The 21,961-nt window shown below is 39.9% G+C and overlaps 1 protein-coding gene across 1 annotated transcript in view; it reads right to left on the bottom strand.

Moving 5' to 3' along the window:
• Positions 1–21,961, bottom strand: part of PIPOX (pipecolic acid and sarcosine oxidase) — a 443,801-nt gene that overhangs the window by 420,851 nt on the left and 989 nt on the right. The gene's annotated exons all lie outside the window — the stretch shown is intronic.

The raw sequence follows: 21,961 nt of genomic DNA, 5'->3' as shown, positions 1-21,961 counted from the left end.
TGCTGGCTTCAGACCGACACATCACAACAATGCTGTCCCAACAGTACTGTCCCCAGAATGACACATCACAACAATGCTGGCCTGAGACTGACATGTCACAACACTGCTGACCTCAGACTGATACATCCCAACAGTGCTGTCCACACCCTGACCCATCCCAACAATGCTGTCCACAGGCTGACATGTCACAACAGTGCTGACAACAGTGGTGGCCTCAGACTGACATGTCACACCACTGCTGTTCCCAGACTGAGACATTACAACAGTGCTATTTCCAGAACGACACATCACAACAATGCTGGCTTCAGACCAACACATCAAAACAATGCTGTCCTTAGAGTAACACATCACAACAGTGCTGCCTCAAACTGACGCATCACAACACTGCTGTCCCCAGACTGAGACATTACAACAGTACTGACATGTCACAGCAGTGCTGGCCTCAGTCTGACACATCACAACAGTGTTGGCTTCAGACTGACACATCACAGCAGTGCTGTCCCCAGACTGACACATCCCAATAGTGTTAGCCTCAGACTGGCACATCACAACAGTGTTGGCCTCAGACTGACATGTCACAGCAGTGCTGTCCCCAAACTGACACATCACAACAGTGCTGGCCTCAGACTGATATACCCCAACAGTGCTGTCCCCAGACTGTCATGTCACAACAGTGCTGACAACAGTGGTGGCCTCAGACTGACATGTCACACCACTGCTGTTCCCAGACTGAAACATTACAACAGTGCTATTTCCAGAACGACACATCACAACAATGCTGGCTTCAGACCGACACATCAAAACAATGCTGTCCTTAGAGTAACACATCACAACAGTGCTGCCTCAAACTGACGCATCACAACACTGCTGTCCCCAGACTGAGACATTACAACAGTACTGACATGTCACAGCAGTGCTGGCCTCAGTCTGACACATCACAACAGTGTTGGCTTCAGACTGACACATCACAGCAGTGCTGTCCCCAGACTGACACATCCCAACAGTGCTGGCCTCAGACTGATACATCCCAACAGTGCTGTCCTCAGACTGACATGTCACAACAGTGCTGACAACAGTGGTGGCCTCAGACTGACATGTCACAACACTGCTGTCCCCAGACTGACACATCACAACAGTGCTGTCCTTAGAGTGACACATCACAACAGTGCTGCCTCAAACTGACGCATCACAACACTGCTGTCCCCAGACTGAGACATTACAACAGTACTGTCCCCAGACTGACATGTGACAACAGTGCTGGCCTCAGACAGACACATTACAACAGTGATATTTCCAGAATGACACATCACAGCAATGCTGGCCTTAAACTGACACATCACAAAAGTACTATTCCCAGACTGACACATCACAACAGTGTTGGCCTCAGACTGACATGTCACAACAGTGCTGGCCTCAGACTGACACATTACAACAGTGCTGTCCCCAGACTGACACATCCCAACAGTGCTGTTCCCAGTCTGACACATCACAGCAGTGCTGGATGCAAACTGACACATCACAACAGTGCTGGCTTCAGGCCAACACATCACATGAATGCAGTCCCCAGACTGACACATCCCAACAGTACTATCCTCAGACTGACAAATCACAACATTGCTGGTCTGAGACTAACATGTCACAACACTGCTGGCATCAGACTGATACATCCAAACAGTACTGTTCCCAGGCTATGTCACAACAGTGCTAGCCTCAGACTGACACATCACAACAGTGTTGGCCTCAGACTGACACGTCACAGCAGTGCTGTCCACAGACTGACACATCACAACAGTGCTGGCCTCAGCCTGACATGTTACAACTGTGCTGGCCTCAGACTGACACATTACAACAGTGCTGTCCCTAGACTGACACATCACAGCAGTGCTGACCTTAGACTGACACATCACAACAGTGCTGGCTTCGGAGAGGTTACTAAGCAAGGGACCGCAGAACGGCAGGACATTTCATCCCAGCCCCAGGAGGAGAGGGAGGAATTTGCAGGAAGAATTTTGAAAGATGGACTAATTGTTGATTTCTCTTTATGTAATGATATTGAAACTTTGTTTTGTGAGAATAATAGTTTTGTACACTTAGACGAATCCATGCATACTTTTTTTCATTGATACTGAACAAGCAATTGAACAAAACCATTCTGAACTGACAATTGATTCAAGGGATAATGCATTGGTTCAGGTTTTAAATAAGGGCCACGATATCTTGTCACAAATTAGCGACTTGAATGAAATTGAGGTAGTGGTAAACAATAAGGGATGTCAAAACATGGACACAAACGGGGTACATATACCTGGGAATTGTGGTTCCTATGATACAATACAGGAAAATGTGAAAGTAATGCATGAAACAACAGAAGGTGATGACATTAATGATAGGGGTAGTTGTGTAGGTAACATCTTGGAGGTAAATTCTGGTATGAAACATGAGATCTTGAAAGAGAAAGGGTTCATCATATACAATTATACCGAATTGGTGATTAATGAAGTGTATTTTGAACTTCTTAGTAGGGGCAATAAATTTGTACCTAATCACAATATTGATGTCACACAACTAATTGTAGATTTGAAACTTTATATGAGAAGGTTAAATTTACAGCTATACTTTAACTCAAAACATCTAGGGGACACATTGTATGACAATAATCATGAACAAAGGAATTTAAAACGGAAGAGCACATTCATCCCACCACCTAATATGGAACTTAATTCTTTTGAGCACTTAGTGGAGTATGAGGTCAGGAGAATATGTGCTCAGAGAACAAAAGGAGGAGACAACTTATCTAATGCTGAGAGAATTTTGCTCAATGATTTGACTACATCGCATAGATACAGGTTCATGAGACCTGACAAGGGTGGGGGGATGGTGATTATGAGCAATGTAGTCTATAGCTGCCAAATGATGAAAATTTTAAATGATGAAAAAACATATAGTAGAGCTACAAAGAATGAGGTGAATAGGGCCTATCACAAAATTGATTTATATCTACATGATGCACTATACCAGGGGGTCATTAATGAGACAGAATACGATTACCTTTTGGTAAAACATCCACAGATGGCTAGGTTTTTTGGGATACCTAAGACACACAAAGGAACTGAACAGTTACAGTTTCAGCCTATTGTTTCAGCTAAAGGGTCCAAGACTGAACCCTTGGCGGCATATGTGGATACATTATGTAAGAAAGCAATAGTGGATGCAACCCATATCCTAAAAGACTCCTGGCACTGTCTTGAAAGGTTGAAGGAAGTGGAATATTCAGAAAATGATTGTCTTAGTTTTCTGACTATAGACGTAATCAACCTTTTTTCGGTAATCCCACACCAACAAGGTCTTGAACCTTTTTATGACAGTTTACTGACTAGTCCGAGCTTTGATGTTGGAAAACTTGAGTTATGTTATGATTTGATGGGATTAATACTAAAAAACAACTACATAGTATTTGAGGGAGAAACATACCAACAGTTAACAGGTGTAGCAATGGGGGCACGATGTGCCCCTGTTTTTGCGAACTTGGTATTACTGGCATGGGAAAAAGAACATATCCTAGGTTCTTGTTTTGCTAGTAATATAATCTCCTATAATAGATTCCTGGATGATTTACTAATAATTTGGAAAGGTGATGAACAGAGTGTGATGGACTTTGTCACATACCTTAATGGAACATCTAACTTTCTGAAATTTACCTATAAATGGGACAAAGATACAGCTAATTACTTGGACATCAAAATTTTGAAAAATGGAGCTGAACTTGGCAGTACTATATATAGGAAACCAAGTTATGCTAATTCAATGCTACATTTTTCAAGTTGTCATCCACTACACCAAAGGAAAGGACTAGTCAAAGGCCAAATGGTCCGATTATCGAGACTCATCAGTAATGAGGACACCTTTAGGGCAGAAATATACACACTTATAGGTATGTTTTTGGAAAGGGGATACCCATTAGAAATGTTGAAGAAAATTAAAAAAGAAATATTCAGGAAGAGAAGGAGTAGGTACATGCCCATTTTGAGAAATGAGAACAATAATAAAAATGAAATGACACAGGTTTTGGAGTCCAGGCGGACTAATGAAAATTTGTATGAAAAAACACCAAGACTTATATTGAGATACAATGAAAAAACATCAGAATTAAGTGGTAATTTGAGGAAATTATGGGAACATTTTCTAAGTAGGGACATCAAAGCAGTACTGGGAGATAAACCAGCTATCACCTATGCTAGGGGTTATAATTTAAAAGAAATATTGGAAAAGACTAGTCATGATTTTAAAAGATCAAATATGAACAAATGTGGCAGATGCAAAATATGTAGATATATTTCTGTGGGGACCTATATAAGTGTAGCTGGCTACAAACGTACTATTGCTTGCCCGGGTGTGTGTAACTGTTTCACAAGTAACTGTGTTTATGTTGCATCCTGTATGTCCTGTGAGTCATTCTACGTGGGCACGACAACAAGATGTTTAAAAGAGAGGGTTAGGGAACATGTCAGTTCAATTAAAAGGAAGGACGAATATAACTCTCTTTACATGCACTCAAAGGAATGTTGTTCATTTAAAAAAATTTTATTTTTTATAGTGGACAGGGTAAAATTAGGCAGTAATGGTGATATTGGGAACATGGTAGCTCTTCGTGAAACAGAATGGCAGATAAGATTGAATGCCACAAAATTTCCTGGGTTAAATGAATGTATTTCCTTAAAACCTATACTAAAACATTGTGCACAAATTATTTGACCAACAAGTGGTTTCAATATTAGGATATGTTATTATATATTTAAATCATACATATTATATATATATATAAAAAAAATTTTATAAATATTGATCAAGTAATATGAATGTATTTCTATATATATGTTTTCAATGTATTGCACATATTATATTGTACATACTTTTTAATTAAGGTACACAGAAGTAGTTAAGAAGGTAATTTTTTATAAATATACACAAGTATAATTTACAAAATTTATGAACATTGTTGATTTGTAAAGTTTTATGACATATTCAGTTCTTTTACAAAAATGGAACTAAATATGAGAAGTAATAATGAATTTATTGATAGTAATGTATAGTAATATTTTGGATTCAGTAAGTCAGGATTATATATACATATTTTTTATATTTTAGTTTTTGGTATTATACATATATATTTCTTTTTTATAATATTATATATATATTTTTTCTAATAATTGAACAATTATCTAATTATCTCATTTTATGGGATTGTTAATGGTTTTTTAGGTGTATATAAGGAAAGCTGGTTGTGTTATGCAAATTGACTCTGATGAAGCCAGTCTTTACTGGAGAAAGCGCTCAGTCTATGTATATGTACTTTGGATTAAACTGCGATTGATTCTACTCCTGGTCGGTGCCTCATTGTCAAAGTTCGCTAATCTTGTGGTTTATGGTGTTTTTTCTTTTTTGCTTCTTCGTTTGTTCCTGGCTTGGAGCTGTTTACCATTGGTTGCTTCAAACTGACGCATCACAACACTGCTGTCCCCAGACTGAGACATTACAACAGTACTGACATGTCACAGCAGTGCTGGCCTCAGTCTGACACATCACAACAGTGTTGGCTTCAGACTGACACATCACAGCAGTGCTGTCCCCAGACTGACACATCCCAATAGTGTTAGCCTCAGACTGGCACATCACAACAGTGTTGGCCTCAGACTGACATGTCACAGCAGTGCTGTCCCCAAACTGACACATCACAACAGTGCTGGCCTCAGACTGATATACCCCAACAGTGCTGTCCCCAGACTGTCATGTCACAACAGTGCTGACAACAGTGGTGGCCTCAGACTGACATGTCACACCACTGCTGTTCCCAGACTGAAACATTACAACAGTGCTATTTCCAGAATGACACATCACAACAATGCTGGCTTCAGACCGACACATCAAAACAATGCTGTCCTTAGAGTAACACATCACAACAGTGCTGCCTCAAACTGACGCATCACAACACTGCTGTCCCCAGACTGAGACATTACAACAGTACTGACATGTCACAGCAGTGCTGGCCTCAGTCTGACACATCACAACAGTGTTGGCTTCAGACTGACACATCACAGCAGTGCTGTCCCCAGACTGACACATCCCAACAGTGCTGGCCTCAGACTGATACATCCCAACAGTGCTGTCCTCAGACTGACATGTCACAACAGTGCTGACAACAGTGGTGGCCTCAGACTGACATGTCACAACACTGCTGTCCCCAGACTGACACATCACAACAGTGCTGTCCTTAGAGTGACACATCACAACAGTGCTGCCTCAAACTGACGCATCACAACACTGCTGTCCCCAGACTGAGACATTACAACAGTACTGTCCCCAGACTGACATGTGACAACAGTGCTGGCCTCAGACAGACACATTACAACAGTGATATTTCCAGAATGACACATCACAGCAATGCTGGCCTTAAACTGACACATCACAAAAGTACTATTCCCAGACTGACACATCACAACAGTGTTGGCCTCAGACTGACATGTCACAACAGTGCTGGCCTCAGACTGACACATTACAACAGTGCTGTCCCCAGACTGACACATCCCAACAGTGCTGTCCCCAGTCTGACACATCACAGCAGTGCTGGATGCAAACTGACACATCACAACAGTGCTGGCTTCAGGCCAACACATCACATGAATGCAGTCCCCAGACTGACACATCCCAACAGTACTATCCTCAGACTGACAAATCACAACATTGCTGGTCTGAGACTAACATGTCACAACACTGCTGGCATCAGACTGATACATCCAAACAGTACTGTTCCCAGGCTATGTCACAACAGTGCTAGCCTCAGACTGACACATCACAACAGTGTTGGCCTCAGACTGACATGTCACAGCAGTGCTGTCCACAGACTGACACATCACAACAGTGCTGGCCTCAGCCTGACATGTTACAACTGTGCTGGCCTCAGACTGACACATTACAACAGTGCTGTCGCTAGACTGACACATCACAGCAGTGCTGACCTTAGACTGACACATCACAACAGTGCTGGCTTCAGACCAACACATCCCAACAATGCTGTCCCCAGACTGATACATCCCAATAGTGCTGACCCCAGAATGACACATCACAACATTGCTGGCCTGAGACTGACATATCACAATACTGCTGGCCTCAGACTGAAACATCCCAACAGTGCTGTCCCCAGACTGACACTTCCCAACAGTGTTGTCCCCAGACTGACATGTCACAACAGTGCTGGCCTTAGACTGACATGTCACAACAGTGCTGGCCTCAGACTGACACATCACAACAGTGACGGTCTCAGACTGACACATCAAAAAAGTGCTGTCCGCAAACTGACACATCCTAACAGCACTGCCCCCAGACTGACACATCACAACAGGGCCATTCCTCAGACTGACACATCACAACAGTGCTGGCCTTAGACTGATCCATCCCAAAAGTGCTGTACCCAGGTTAACACATCACAACAGTGCTGTCCCCAGACTGACATGTCACAACAGTGCTGGCCTCAGACTTACACATCAGAGCAGTGCTGCTCCCAGATGGACAGGTACCAAAACCAAACTTAAAATTACAAAGTCATTCTCTTCACTTGGTCACACAACCTGGAAGCAAATTGCAGGTATGATTTGTCCAGTTTAGAATAAGCCTCCTTTGTAATACCTTAAAGCAATTGCTACCTACAAATATTTTCTTCTGGTATTGTGTGTTAACAACAACAAAAAAAGGACATTGATGCATAATATTTTGTAGCAGCACCGTGAACGCATGCTACTTACACAGTTCAAATGTATTTTTGCACTGCCTGTCTAGTATTCAGTAAACACATTAGCTTTTGAAAATTCAATGTTTAAAAAAATACTTTTTCAGGGATTCAGAAAGAACCCCACCTCTAGCAGTAAGAGCTGTAACCAAAAGGGACTGTTTGCATGAAGCAGGACTTTGCAATTCTGAGACAAATTATAAACAATAAAGAAAGACCTTATTAAAAGCTAATATGCATATCTCTGAATTGTCTTTAACTACCAGTAGTGCTAATCATCAATATGTACACATTCAAACACACACACAGACACACACACAGACACAAGCAGACACACGCACACACTCACCCATCTCAACATTCTCCATACCTGTCCGTCACTTAACAGACAGTCCCCGATGCCTCTTCTTATTTTTTCCCTACCTTCATTAATCATGGATGATTGCAAGTCAGTCAATAATGTGAGATATTAGTTTCATATTTCTTATTTAGAGAAACTGCATAATGATGCTAGACCTGTTGCTCTATTAATAAGTTGCTCCAAGTCATATTTAAAACATTCTGTCTGGTGTCATCTAGTATTCCTCCCAGCTTTGTCCTGAAGCCTACTCACACACAGAAATGCACCCATCCTTCTCGATTATCTCTGACTGTACAGAATACACATACTGTTGCTTCTTTTACTTGCCCCATCCGTCATAACACATAAACTGTTAAAATTATTGCATAATTCTAGTCACTATAGTTTCATATTTATTATTATGTAAAAAAAACCTGCTATACAAACTTTTCATTTAACAAAGATTAAAGTATCCTCATAGCAAGTTGCTCCATGTGACAGAGCTGCAGGGCTCAAAGGTTTCCATTACTTCTACTTCATGTTATTTTATTTTCTTTAAAAAATTAGGATAACATGGAGGTGTTTCCAGTGTCAAGTGGGTCATGCAGAGAGCTAGTAATATGATTCCATGTGCTGAGGGTACAGGGTTCAAAACATTGTGAGATACCTTTAAGGCATGATATAAAGACTTTCCCTAGTTGGGTTCAAATCTTTTTGAGATACTTTTAAGGCATGATATAAAGGATTTCCCTAGTGCCTACTGTCCCCCCACCTAGCATCTTTTGTGCAGCAAAACTTTGTTCTATGTTTTTGTAAGTGCCTTTAAGGCTTGATATAAAGACTATCCATGGGGTCTAGTGTTCCCCATCCCACTTCTTTCATACAACAAAATGTTTTATTTTTAAGTGCCTTTAAAGCATGATATAAAGGATATCCCTGGTTTCTAGTGTTCTCTCTAATGTAGCAGGATTTGTTCATTAGTCTGGGGGAGTGTGGAGGTATGACAGCCCCCCACACTCTCAACCATTCACCTCCCACACCTACCATATCTATCCTATAACTAAACACCCTACTGCAACCTCCTAGGCAGATTGCACATGCACACATACACAAATACATACACACACACGCACACACAGACATACTCTCATAGCTCTACATACATTATCACATGCAATCACACACAAATACACATGCACACACCCTACAATAATACCTGCCCCCCCTAAACACCGAACTGGCACCTACCTGTAATGCAACTGCTGAACACGAGACTTTGGCTGTGTTTATTAACACAGGTGGCCAGTGTACCTTATGATGCACTAATAAGTATAAGCTTCTCTCTCAGAATGCCACAAAGATGCAGGGAGGACATGCAGACTCCTCACAGAAGGGACCCCGGCCGAGAATCTAACTGGAGAACCTCTTGTTGAGGCGACAATGCATCCGCTGCATCACTATACCGTCTGTGCATTATCAGTTCTACTGTCACATTTTGGGAAGATGTGTTTTACAATAATTTTGTTGTGATTTAACTGCAGATAGTGGCTGATTGAGTCCATCTGCTTAGTTATGATAAAACCAATTAAACAGTAAATACACACAGTCAAGGTGACCTTGAAAGTTGAATTTTGACTTGAGTTTCAATACCAAGTGCTAATTTAAATCAACTACAGTATGAACACGTCATGCTTTATTAAAATGTTGCCATGCTTCTTGGATCTTAATGTTCCAACTTAAAATAAAACACAGTTTAACCAGGAGCATGTAGTCTGCCTGAGATCACTGCATCTCTTTGCACGTAACATGAATTGCCATTTCTACTGTGACTGGGTTGTCAGTGAGATACTTCATTCATGTTCACTCTCCTTGGATATGTTCTAGGCACCTCATCATTTTGTACTGGATAAAGAGGGTATTATAACATGAACTCAAGGGATTTGCTCCTTTCTCATTGTTGTGTGACCATGGAGTCTATACATTTAAGTTAAAGGGATGCAAGGATGCAGGTGGCCTTTCCCCCCGTAAAAATGCTTTATGAAGTTAGTTGTAGCTGTCTTACTTTGTTTTAGGGTATTCTTTGTTAATTAATTAATTTTTTTCTAAATGTTATTTATAGTTACTGGCTTTCTATTTTACTTTTCAGGTGTTTTAGGATTAATTAATGCAGAATGTATTGTTTTGATAGGAATCCATTCTAACTAAGCTGGTGTTACATAATTCTAGATTAATTTACTGGATTATCTAAGATGTTCATGATCTGGATTTGGAATGTCTTCTTTTTTGCTTATTGACACATTTATTGTTGAAAGGCTAAGTATATTATTGCTGAAGACTTAAATCAGTTATGACTTTTATGTATTATGTGTTATACTTTGAAGTGACTCCCCAACACCATGTGTAAAAATGGAAAAAAGGATTGTGGATGGATGGTTGTTAGGTATAGTATATCAGGAAAAATCACTAATTTGATCTGAGTACATTATTCTGCAAGTGTCTATTATGAAGATGATATTAAGATTGTGATATAGAACACAAAAGACAGACTGTATGAATTGTACAGAAGACATGTTTATATTCGTGATGCTGGTGCTCTGTGTCTGAGAAAAAAATAGGGTATTAGAGAACTAGTTCTAGATAGGATCCACTTATATGTACGGTGACCAACTGACTCCTGCCTAGGCAGGGCTTGACTTAGTTGAAATGGAATCATAGGCAAAGGGCTTACTGGCAACTCCACACTGTGTCCCCACTTAGATTTCCTGAAGTTTTTTATCCCCCTCCATTATTAGAGCACTCCCTCACAGTACTTTCTTTAGCCATGATTTACCTTCTCCCACCAGAATATGGTTTACATCCTTAATTAATCTTTTTGAGAGTCTCATACAATTGACAAACATTTTTTATGTGAAGAGTATGCAATCACCATGTAGAGGACTTTGCCTCCTGCATTCCTAAACTGATATATCTAACTTTGGGTCAAAAAATCTTAGAGCAAATTAATAAAACTCTTACCAGCCACCTGTTCAATAATGTGAGCTTGATTGCCAGTTACTAATTATTGAGAGATGAGTGAAGGACAGAGCCAAATACCCTGTCATCACTCTTCAAGCTAGCCCATCCTCTGAGTTTTCATGCTGGGACCAAGGCCATACACATACTTGCAAATATTTTCCTAATAGAACCAGCAACAGTTTTGGCAGCGTAGTGTAGTGTAGCTGAGTTAAAACAGCAAACTATAAGACAAGTCAAGAGAAGGCTTCTGCTGCCCAATAAAAACAAAAATGCCTTTCTTTCTTTTCATTCACCTAAGTGACCAGCTCTCGTTGCTGACCAATAACCATGACATACCCCAACTCATATGCTACAAAAAACAATTTTAAAGCTTTACGATTGTGGTAGGTAGAGAAAGCAAACTGGTATTTGTTTGATTTAAACATAATTTGCTTTTTTCTTTCCCCTAACAACAAGCAATTTATTTATTTATTTATTTTATTTGACATTTGTTTACTGGGATGGTCCTTCTGGGTCAGAAAGAACCCGTTTTCAGCAGAGGCCTGAGGAGAAAAGCTCCAACAGTGAAACAACAATATAGAAAATAAATTATTACAGATAACATGTGAAGAGAGATACAAATCAGTATTTTAACATTGGCAGAGGAATACGAACATATATACATATAATACATATTATTATACAACCTTAGGATATCTGGACAATCTGTTCTAAGGTTTCCTATGATATAGTCAGTAGTTAAAAATTGTAGTTCATTTTTATGTGGAACTGATGTTTATCACTTTGTTGTAATACATAGAAGGCATAGTTTAAGAAGAGAGGGTGGATTATTAAATATGAATATTAGAGGACTGTTAGGTAATCTTAGGTGGTGTTAGTGGAACTGAAAGAAGAGTAGGAGAGAAATGCTGGAAGGCAGAGGATATAGAAAGGGGAGGGAGAAGGTGTAGAAGAGATTAGCACCTACCATTATCAAAGCAGTGTGACACAGAGCCTGCTGCTGGCCAGAATCAGTACCCTCTCAATACCATCGGCAGGCTGCCTCCACTAAACTGAACTTTAAAAAAAAATCACAGCAGAGACATATCTTTCAGATATCACAAATTGTGAGGTATTTCACTCATTTTCCCTCCTAGGAACCCCTGAATTGCTATGTCAAGGCAATTTTCCACAGTGCTGAGTGGCATTTGGAAGCATACATTCCATACTTTAGTAATAATTTATTAACCTGCAAAAGCTGCACAAAGCCAGCCTCACAACAATTTTCCTTATTTGTCAGGAAGTAAACAGATTATTCAACTAGTCGAAGACAAATGAGCCAGAGTCAGAGAAACCATGCTGTCTGACTGCAACATTTTACAAGCCATTTGTACACAGCGGAAGGCAGCAAAGCTTTACATAAAGTCAAGGAACACCGTAAAAATATGAAAACAGCAAGGAAATAAAAGTATTAATAAGAGCCGAATCTAATAATAAAATGGTAGAAAGCAGTACATACTTATTGCAATTTACACTGGCATTGACAGCAAGAATATATTCTACAGATTACGGAGATACAATAAAACCCAATTTAAATAGTAAATTTAATATCAATTATGCACTCAAATACTGCAATTTTAACAAATTTAACAACAAACACAATGCTATTTTTTTTCATTTTCCAAACTGATCAAGAATAAAGCAACTAAGAAATGACAGCCTAACTCACAATAATCTAAAACATTCCTGCACCTCTAAATTTAGTTAATATTAACATGACCAAGACAGAAAAAAATATCAAATGCAAAGCTTCACATGATTAGTCATTAGCACTAATGACATTTTCGGGGCAGGCAGCCTGCTCAAGACTGCGACTTTCATCATCATGGCAGTAGGAGTGCTAATTGCATGAAATAAAATTGGGGGAGGGACAAACAGTTTGAACAGTTCATTGTAAATGGTCTGTCTAAATTTATTTCATCATGTGGTAATGGAGCAGTGCCTTGTCTGTTTTGCTCTATTTCACTTCTTCCTCCATCAGCTCGGATATCTTAGATTGACAGACTAGTATTTTGAGGTTGTCTACATAGTACCCAGTCAGGCCATGGGCAGAACATCATTTTTACTGGCAGATCTGCAGAACCATAAGAAATAATAATTAATCTGGTTATGCACATAGATCTGATACCTTATATTCCATACGGGATAAGGCTTATACGTTTTTTTTTTTAATTTGTTAGGTTAATGAACTGGTGCAAAGGTGCATCTTATCAGCCTTGGCTAAATCCACTAAGACAAGGGTATAGTCAATATATAATTTACTGCAACCCTTTCAGTTTGTTTTTTGCATGAGGCAGGACACTAGAGTACTTGGTGAAAAGACACATGGACACAAACAGAACATGTAGGCAGTAACTAGTGGCCAAGAATGGAGCTCCAGTGCTAGAGCTGCGAGACAGAAACCTGTACCGCTGAACCTCAGTGCAGATAATATATTAGCTTCTGACAGTCATCACCAAAATTAGTACTGTGTCTTTGACTGGATGAAATGGAACTAAGGCATCAAGAAATGTACGCACAACTCAGCCTATCTTGGCACTAATGTTTAGTCATTTTAATTAATGGTTTTTGGGAGCAATGATCTTATGCAGTGTGTTCTTTTGATGTGTCCTGCCATGCATGTCAGCATTTTGCTTAAATAGTTTGCTTCAAAGTGCCAGTGTGGCAAGTTTACTCGAAGCCATACAGCAGAATGTACCATGTTCTGGGTACTTGTGCAGGAATGTCACTCTCTCAGCGATACCCAGTGTCATGCAGACTGCACAAAGAAGGCAACTGACAGTCTTGTACCAAAGCCTCAGGTTTTAAAGAATTTCCTGCAAATATCCATAGAAGTTGTCTGGAGAAGGAATATGTTTCCCTCCATATTTCATAGTGAGTCCTCATTAGGCTTATCAGAATGACTACAGTTTTGTTACTGCTTTGTCTTATAGTCAGTCAAATGGCTGTATCCCATAATCATCTGTTTTTATTCAACTCAGCATATTTGTGTGGATGGTTATTACCTGACTTCACCAGCACAGATGCTTTTGCATAGATGTGCTAACTCTGTTCCCTCTCTCTTAAACACATGCACAAGCAAACACATGCACACACATATATATAAATATATATATATATATATATATATATATATATATATATATATATAAATATATAAAGTGGGACACATTACATTCACTTTACGCTATCTATAAAAATACAGGCTTGGTAGTCATGCTGCTGACACAGACACTATATAAGTGTACTCCATTTCCTATCTAGTATTTGGAAGTATAGTTCAAGCAAATAAAAGACAAATATCTTAAATCCTGCAACTTGCTGTAATTCTCTTAATACTTTCAACATTTGAAAAAAAAAAAAAAAAATATATATATATATATATATATATATATATATATATATATATATAGATAGATATACACATATATATATATATAAAATGTTTTGAGCTAACTTGAAATGAAATTGATGGCATTCACAGATTTGTATTTAAAAATTGGCTTCCTATTGGTCAGTGATGTAGTAAGCAAGCATGCTGTTTACATTTAGAGAACCCATCATCACCCACAATACGAATGTAACCATGGTGATAGGTCTTCAAGACAGTGCCAGTTATCTGCTGGCAAAACCTAAGTTTCTGCAGGCTTTTGAAGTACACAAAGTCAGTTGCTAATCATGTTTCAGATTATTTTCACTGTTCATAGGTATGTACTAGGCTATCAGCCCGAGGGCTTACGTAAGCCTAGCCAACAAGGTTTCCTGGCTTACGCCTCCCAAGAAAGTTATTTTCCTGTGCCACTGTTGAGCAGAGACATAGAAGTGATCCCCGGGGTCTATTTCCTATTTCCCATCCACTCATCAAGATTTTTCTTGAAGAGTGCTAATGAAGAACTTTGCTTGACATAGATGAGTAGCCTGTTCCAGAGTGTGGGAAGTCTCTGGGACAGGAATCTATCCCTCCAGCATGTCCTGTTTATTGTGGTGACAAGGTTTAGGTCCCTAGACCGTGTAGCTCAGAGGGATTGGGATTTCTTTAGGTGTAGCATGTCCAACAGCTCTGGGTTTGACATAACTTTATAAGTTGTCACTTAGGAATGTTGTGAGGCAATGCGCTATGTAGGAGTGTTTCCTCAGATGAAAAAAAAAGCATTCAAAAACATGTGACAAGGGCGAGGCAACTAACAATTAGATAAATACATTATTTGAGACTCCTTGAAGTTAGGAAAAAGTACAAATAAAAAAGGATCCCCTCCCAAATGCATGGTGTGCCAAGTGACTGCTTCTAGTGGTAACCATGAAACACTGGGACTTGCAATGCAGATCTCTAGAATGTGAAGACTCAATAACCAAAACTCTGGACTTATATGCTAAGTCTGAGATTGCCATTTCATGGAATATTTCCTGTTCTTCAAGGTATGGCTATTTCAGAGTTGGTATATAAAAGTTCAGAGTGGGTGACAACTTGCTCCACACATTAAAATTGAAGAGCAATGTTCAATATTCCCTCTTCTGTATTTTACATCTATTTTTTTTTCAGTGTTTCAAGACTTGGCATTGCAAGTCCCAGCATTTCAGTAATAAAGATTGTCCCTATACCCGTGCTACTGACCACACTGCCTCATTGTGCCCATTGTCATACTTACTATATCTCTCTGGCCTGCTCTCCTGACCATCTGCTATCCACTGAGCAAGCTGGTCTGGGTGTCTGTACTGCAGGATGCCTGCACTGTTCACCAGATCTCGAGATCTTGGTCAGTCTACTCAGCTCATCCCCCAGTCCAGTCCATATGTCTCTTTTTTAAAAATGAACCTGATGTTACATTTCCCAACTAGGCTTGGTATGAAAGTTCATACAAGTGAAAGAAGATTTTAGTCTCCCTGAGGCAGTAACTTGGGATCATTCAGTGACCTAGCCCAGAAGTAATTTCTATAGCCAGGTTGAATAGAGAATGATGTCTATGGTATGAACATGAGACTTCTGTGATGCAAACCACAGCCACTGCAATATGACACCAACAGTTACAGGAGTTACAGCATGTATTGTACCTCCTTAGCAGCTGAAAGCATGCTTCTCATCCTCTCTGCAAATGGTGCAGCATTCTGCTTTTAACTCCTAAAGTGCATCTGCTCTTAGGTGGCTCTGATTTTCTCTCTTTTATTGGCTTGACTATAGAAACAAAGTGAAGGAGAATTTGTGCAGCTGGTTCTCCCATTTGATTCTCGGCTGGAGCGCCTTCTGTGGTAGTCTGCATGTCCTCCCCGCGGTCGAATGATGTCTAAAAACATGCAGGTAGGTGCGTGCGTGAATGGGTGTGCCTTTCTTGAAGGTTGGGCTTCGGGCTGGCAACTCGGCACTGTAAAAATCCACTGCCAATCATTAGCGGACTGGAGTTCCGCTGTGGCGACCCCTAACCAGGAAAAGCTGAAAGAAGATTATTATCATAGTGAAAAGTAGATGTGGTTTGGCAAATCACAGTAACTTTAAAATGCCAAGAAGTAAAAAATAGAGTTCAGTTTTACTTTAACTCCATGTTCACTCCATCTTTATCTTGCCTTGGACTGGAAGCAGACCGGCAATGAAGAAAATGAGAGCAGTTAGAAAGGGAGGGGGGTGTGAGAACGACAGAGAGACTGTTTGCAGTACAAGGCAGATGGCAGTGTAGACTGAAAAACATTTGTGGGCCCACCTTGAGTGTTAAAGTGGTAAATGGAGTAAAAGGTAGCTAGCAAAGCTCTCAGCTTCTTTGCTCAAGAATTCCAGACATAGCCAAAATAATGGAGTGACAGTTTTTCAGTACACGTCATTCACTTAAAAAATTAATGAACAACAGGTTTTCCATCAACATGCATTTTGTGAAAAAAATAGGTAGTATGAAACTCTAATGTCTGGCATTATTCACAGATTTTTATCCTCAGTCATTTACCAGAAAAATAAAAAAAAAGTACGAGGGACAGGTCAAAATAAGGCAAGACAGGGATGATAGAGAGGTATGACACTGCCTGCCCTGATTATATGTGCTGCTGACTGGCATGGTTGCATGTACTGCCCAACACTATCATTAAGGGACATTGTCACGATAAATGTAAAATCTCACAAAACATTATATAACGTAATGCAGACCACAACCCACAAAACCCCCAGGAAGTCACGGAAGGAAGTATCTTTATGCTGGTATGCTGGGAGTGACAACATTTGCATACAGCTGCTTGCCAGGAAAAAAAAAAAAGTAAGTAAAGGATGCTTATACCTGACATATAAGAAAAGAAAAGAAAAGAAAATAAATAATTGGTGCGAGAGCCATGGTCTTAAACTGAATGTCAAAAATTGTATAAATAGTATCCTATGGAAAGCTGTTCACCTTGGGGAATTATTAGATAGAAAATTCCCCCTTAAGAGAAGACCTAATGGTTGGGGACTTGGGAACATATGTGGACAGTGACTTTGCCTTTGACCATCATGTGTCTACTGTTGTAAGGAAATTATTCTATACTGAGCAACTTATAAGCAAGGGTATGGCATCCAGGTCCAAGGATGTCATTGTTCTGCTGGACTTAGCCCTCATTAGGCCGATCATTGAATACAATGCTTTCTTCAGTATGTACCTGACCAAGCATATGTATCATTTGGAACATCCACAGAGGTTCCTCACTAAAAGAATACAAGGCATTAAGTACATGGCATATGCAGACCACCTCAATGCCTTATCTTTATACTCAGTCTCCTACAGACTACTGAGAGGTGATCGGTGTCTCACTTACAAGCCATCATTTGATCCAGAACTGAAGGGCTTGCTGCACAGCCAGAGGTCTAAGCATTATACGTACACAACTGAAGGACTTAAATCTAATTTGCAACATAAACAGAACATGTTGGAGGGACAAATATGTGTCTCAGAGACTACCCCTACTCTGGAACATGTGAAATGGAGTCTGTCCTTGTCTCTGTTTAAACTCAACTTGGAACAATGGATGGGGAATCATAACTTTACCCCTGCACTGTCACCTATAAACCTGATGGACAGAGTCAGCTTGTAAATACTCTGCCACCTAAACCCATTTAGATAGCTCTGAATAATTTATCTTGTCATTTACAAATGGAAAAATATGGTTTGCCTTAAAAAGGCCTCCTAGTAATCACCTATGAACCTATAAAATATTTATGACTGCAATACCATTGAGATTTGCTTTACCAACTGAAAGTAACTTTATTAACACAACAATACAAATCTTTGACATATATCAAAAGAACAGGGCAACTATCCATCTGTATGTAGTACATTATATCCCCAGTCACTTTCTAACCCCGCCTCCACAGCCTGCTGGTATAACTAGCACTATAACCATTGATCACCAGTCATTGTGAGAATGATGATGGCTATGACTATGTGAATTACACATTTGTGTATAATACCTGGACTAATGTCTGATGTACAGCATGAGATGAACATGCACTACTCAGCAAATCCATGGGTAACCCTGCATGTGCCAAGTATTACCTTTGTAATTTTACATTGTCATGTAGTGAATATCATGGTCCATACTTGTGGACTAAATGCCATTGCTTTGTCTACACTGACATGTATCATGCATCTATCATGCAAGAAGGGTTGCCCTGCTGCTGCCATTGGTGCACCCCTGTTGCAATAGTCACTGATAGAATAAATGAAAGAGAGAATTGAACTACCACCATTGGTCATTACATATGGCAGTTGTACATCAGAAAAATTTATAACCATGTTATTCTGAATACAACAAGCAGAAGACATTCTGCATACAGTAGTAAGGTCATACTGAAACCCCCAACCCCCGACTAATTCAGGTAGTAGAAATAGGTCTTGAACAGGCCATGCATTCACTTATTGACTATCTGTGTCTGGGATACAATGGTCTTAAAGCAGACCTCTGCAGTACCCTACAGGTTACAGACTGGTATTATTTATTCAAGGTTCAAGTGGATTTCCTGCATCACCCGGAAATCAGAACAAGGAGGGGACACATCAAGATTGGGTTTTACTCAATAAAACCTTAGTCACTATATAGAAAAATAGCTATGAGAAACTAAACAAAGTTATTTTAGATGTACTTCTACTCTAGCTGACACGCAGAATCCCATCATGCAAGAAGTGGAGTTACAGTCAACTTGTGTGCCATATGTGGGAATCATCGGCACTCTCAGGATGCTGGGATGATACATTGGTGAAGCAACCATGCGCACATGGCAGTTGATGTAATGGTAACCCTACCTATTACAGAACCTCTATCCCTGTGGTCTATATAGAGTCCTTATAGCCACATAAGTGCAATCTATCTCATTAGCTACCTTACGAAAGCATGGCATTCTGTATAAGTCATGCATAGTACTGTCTTGGCCCTGTGGTGACACTGGGATATAGATATACTCATCCACGTGATTCAGGAGTACATTGAGGACCTGCCACAGTATTCTTTAGATAGAAACCTGTCTGTTTCTGAAAGGTCCCTGTGACAAGCATAGTGAGGGCTTTATATAATGTGATATCCAGAAAAATAGGAAGGTCATACATTCACCAAGTTACAGCTTGCGGGCAGTACAAGTCCACCAATGCTTTTTTAATCTCCCTGCCCACTCTAAATGTGTCAAGCTACTTTTGTTCTGCACAGCTGAAATTTGCAATTCTTTGCTTGTATCTCCTCCTCCAAGGCCACTGAGTGCTTGTCATGTGGAGTTGAGGTGTACCAGAAGCAAGTAGCTGACAGCAATATGCAGCAATGCCAATGGCAAATCTGAGCATCTTCACCAATTGCAAAGGAACTGAATAAGGTGTGGATTTGTTTTTTATTGGGCAATAGTACGTGCAGTATTCATTCACGTAGCAAATTGTGACTCTAAATTATAAAAGCTGGGAATAATACCTCATTTACATTAAGTTGCAAATTTTGCTCACATTTATCATCTTATTTTGTACCAACTAATTTAAGTATCTTTCTCCCTCCTGCCCAGGCCTCAGTGCTGACTTATAACAAGCGCTGAACCTTTTTTGACTTATAGAAATAGTAGGATAGCACAGTGGGGCTGGGAGAGTGGTTTCTCTATCCCCCCCCCCCCAATTAAGCACAAGCAGGCGGGTCTATATTGAATCCGCAAATGCTGTCAATATCGAATCTGACATTGTCGGCATGTGAACAGTGAAACCACAGAACATCGAAGAGGTAAACGGAAATCTCTGTAAGGGGAGAATTCCATTTATTTCAATGTAGTGCAGTCTCGGAGTTGGTATATTTAAGTAGCGGGAGGTGTGGGGGTGCAGTGGGGCTTGCCCCCTGCTTACAGCAAGTAGTTTTGTTTCCTGACTGCTTTTACTTTTTTATTAGGTATTCAATGTTACTGAACTTTGATGATATGTTGTCGACCATATCGTATTTGAAGTTCAGTAACTTTGAGTATCTAATATAGACCCCAAGCAGGCAACTAGAAAATGAATGAATAAATAAACTGTATGTGTTACAGCTGTATTGATTTATGAACTCAAGAAAGCTAGTCCAATGTTAAAACAAACATGGGATTACATTTCATTTATTTATCCATTTATACTTTGTTGACTGGGTTTGTCCCACTAGGCCAATGGTCTCTTTTCATAGGAGACTCAAGGTGGCAATTTGACCATGGCACTGGGGAATTTTTCCTACTCTCTTTTCAATAAGTGTCATGGGATCTTTTACATTCACCTAAGCTACTATCAGATGGGGCCTCAGTTTAATGTCTCAACCAAAGGATGGATTTATTTATTTTTCAATATGACCGTACCAAATTCACAGCACATGCCCAAAAGGACATGGGATTAAGACAGTTTGTGTTTAAGTTATCAAAGATGCAGAATAAGTAAGATGTGGAACAGTACAGAGTACACAGGGCACTGAACAAAAGGAGGCCTGTTCAGCTTTATCAGTTGGATTTTATTGTCTCCCTCTAAGAAAGCTAAAGGTAATAACAGAACTCATGGCATGGACACAGCAGTCCAAACTAGACATCGGGTGATGAAATAAAAAAAATACAGGGCTATTCCACATTTCACCAACACCTTCACAGCAGTGTGCATCCATGGAAAGAGGATACTGGAAGATGGAGGGTGTTGTTTTAATCCAGGCTTCTTTGGGTATACCAGGTTCATTGATGCATATCTAGTTCTCATGTTTTGGGAAGCTCCTGGACAGGCTTTGAATATTTTGGTTATTTAAGAGCGGGCATCTAGTGAGAGGCTATGAGGCTAGGGATTAATTACAGCATTACCAGCCTGCCAAGGCAAAGAAGTGGTGGGAATAATGATGAGGCAGCAGAAATAAACACAGTGGGAGGGGCTAACATATAATGTAGTTGGCAATGGGTGGGGCATTATTCTTGAAGGTCAAAGGGAGGGCAGTGCAGGCAGTGACCTACTCAGAGGAAGGAAATGAAAATAGAGATCAAAGCTGAAAATACATAGAGGCGTAAGCACTTATGAGGGAAAAATGTGCAACAGAGAAAATAGGTGTGTTGAGGAAGCAGATGGCAGTACAAGAAATAAAATGGAATAGGACTGGTATGATGAGGCAGGTGTATATAGCCAGGCAAGAGAATAGGAATAAATTCTGCGGAAGGTACTGATAATTAAGAGAACAGAACTATATGCAGGAGGCTTCACAGATTTTAACTTGAATTTATAATACAGTAAGTCTGGTATGATAAGGTAGAGTTTGAAGAAATATTCTGTGAATCCTGCTTTCAAGAACAATTTCATTATGCCTGGACAAAGCCCACTTTTTTTCAG

Source organism: Protopterus annectens, chromosome 13.part0 (genome assembly GCF_019279795.1).
Source record: "Protopterus annectens isolate FY-2018-M chromosome 13.part0, PAN1.0, whole genome shotgun sequence".
NCBI classification, from domain to species: Eukaryota; Metazoa; Chordata; order Ceratodontiformes; family Protopteridae; genus Protopterus; species Protopterus annectens.
This window is presented reverse-complemented; position numbering and strand designations above follow the sequence as displayed.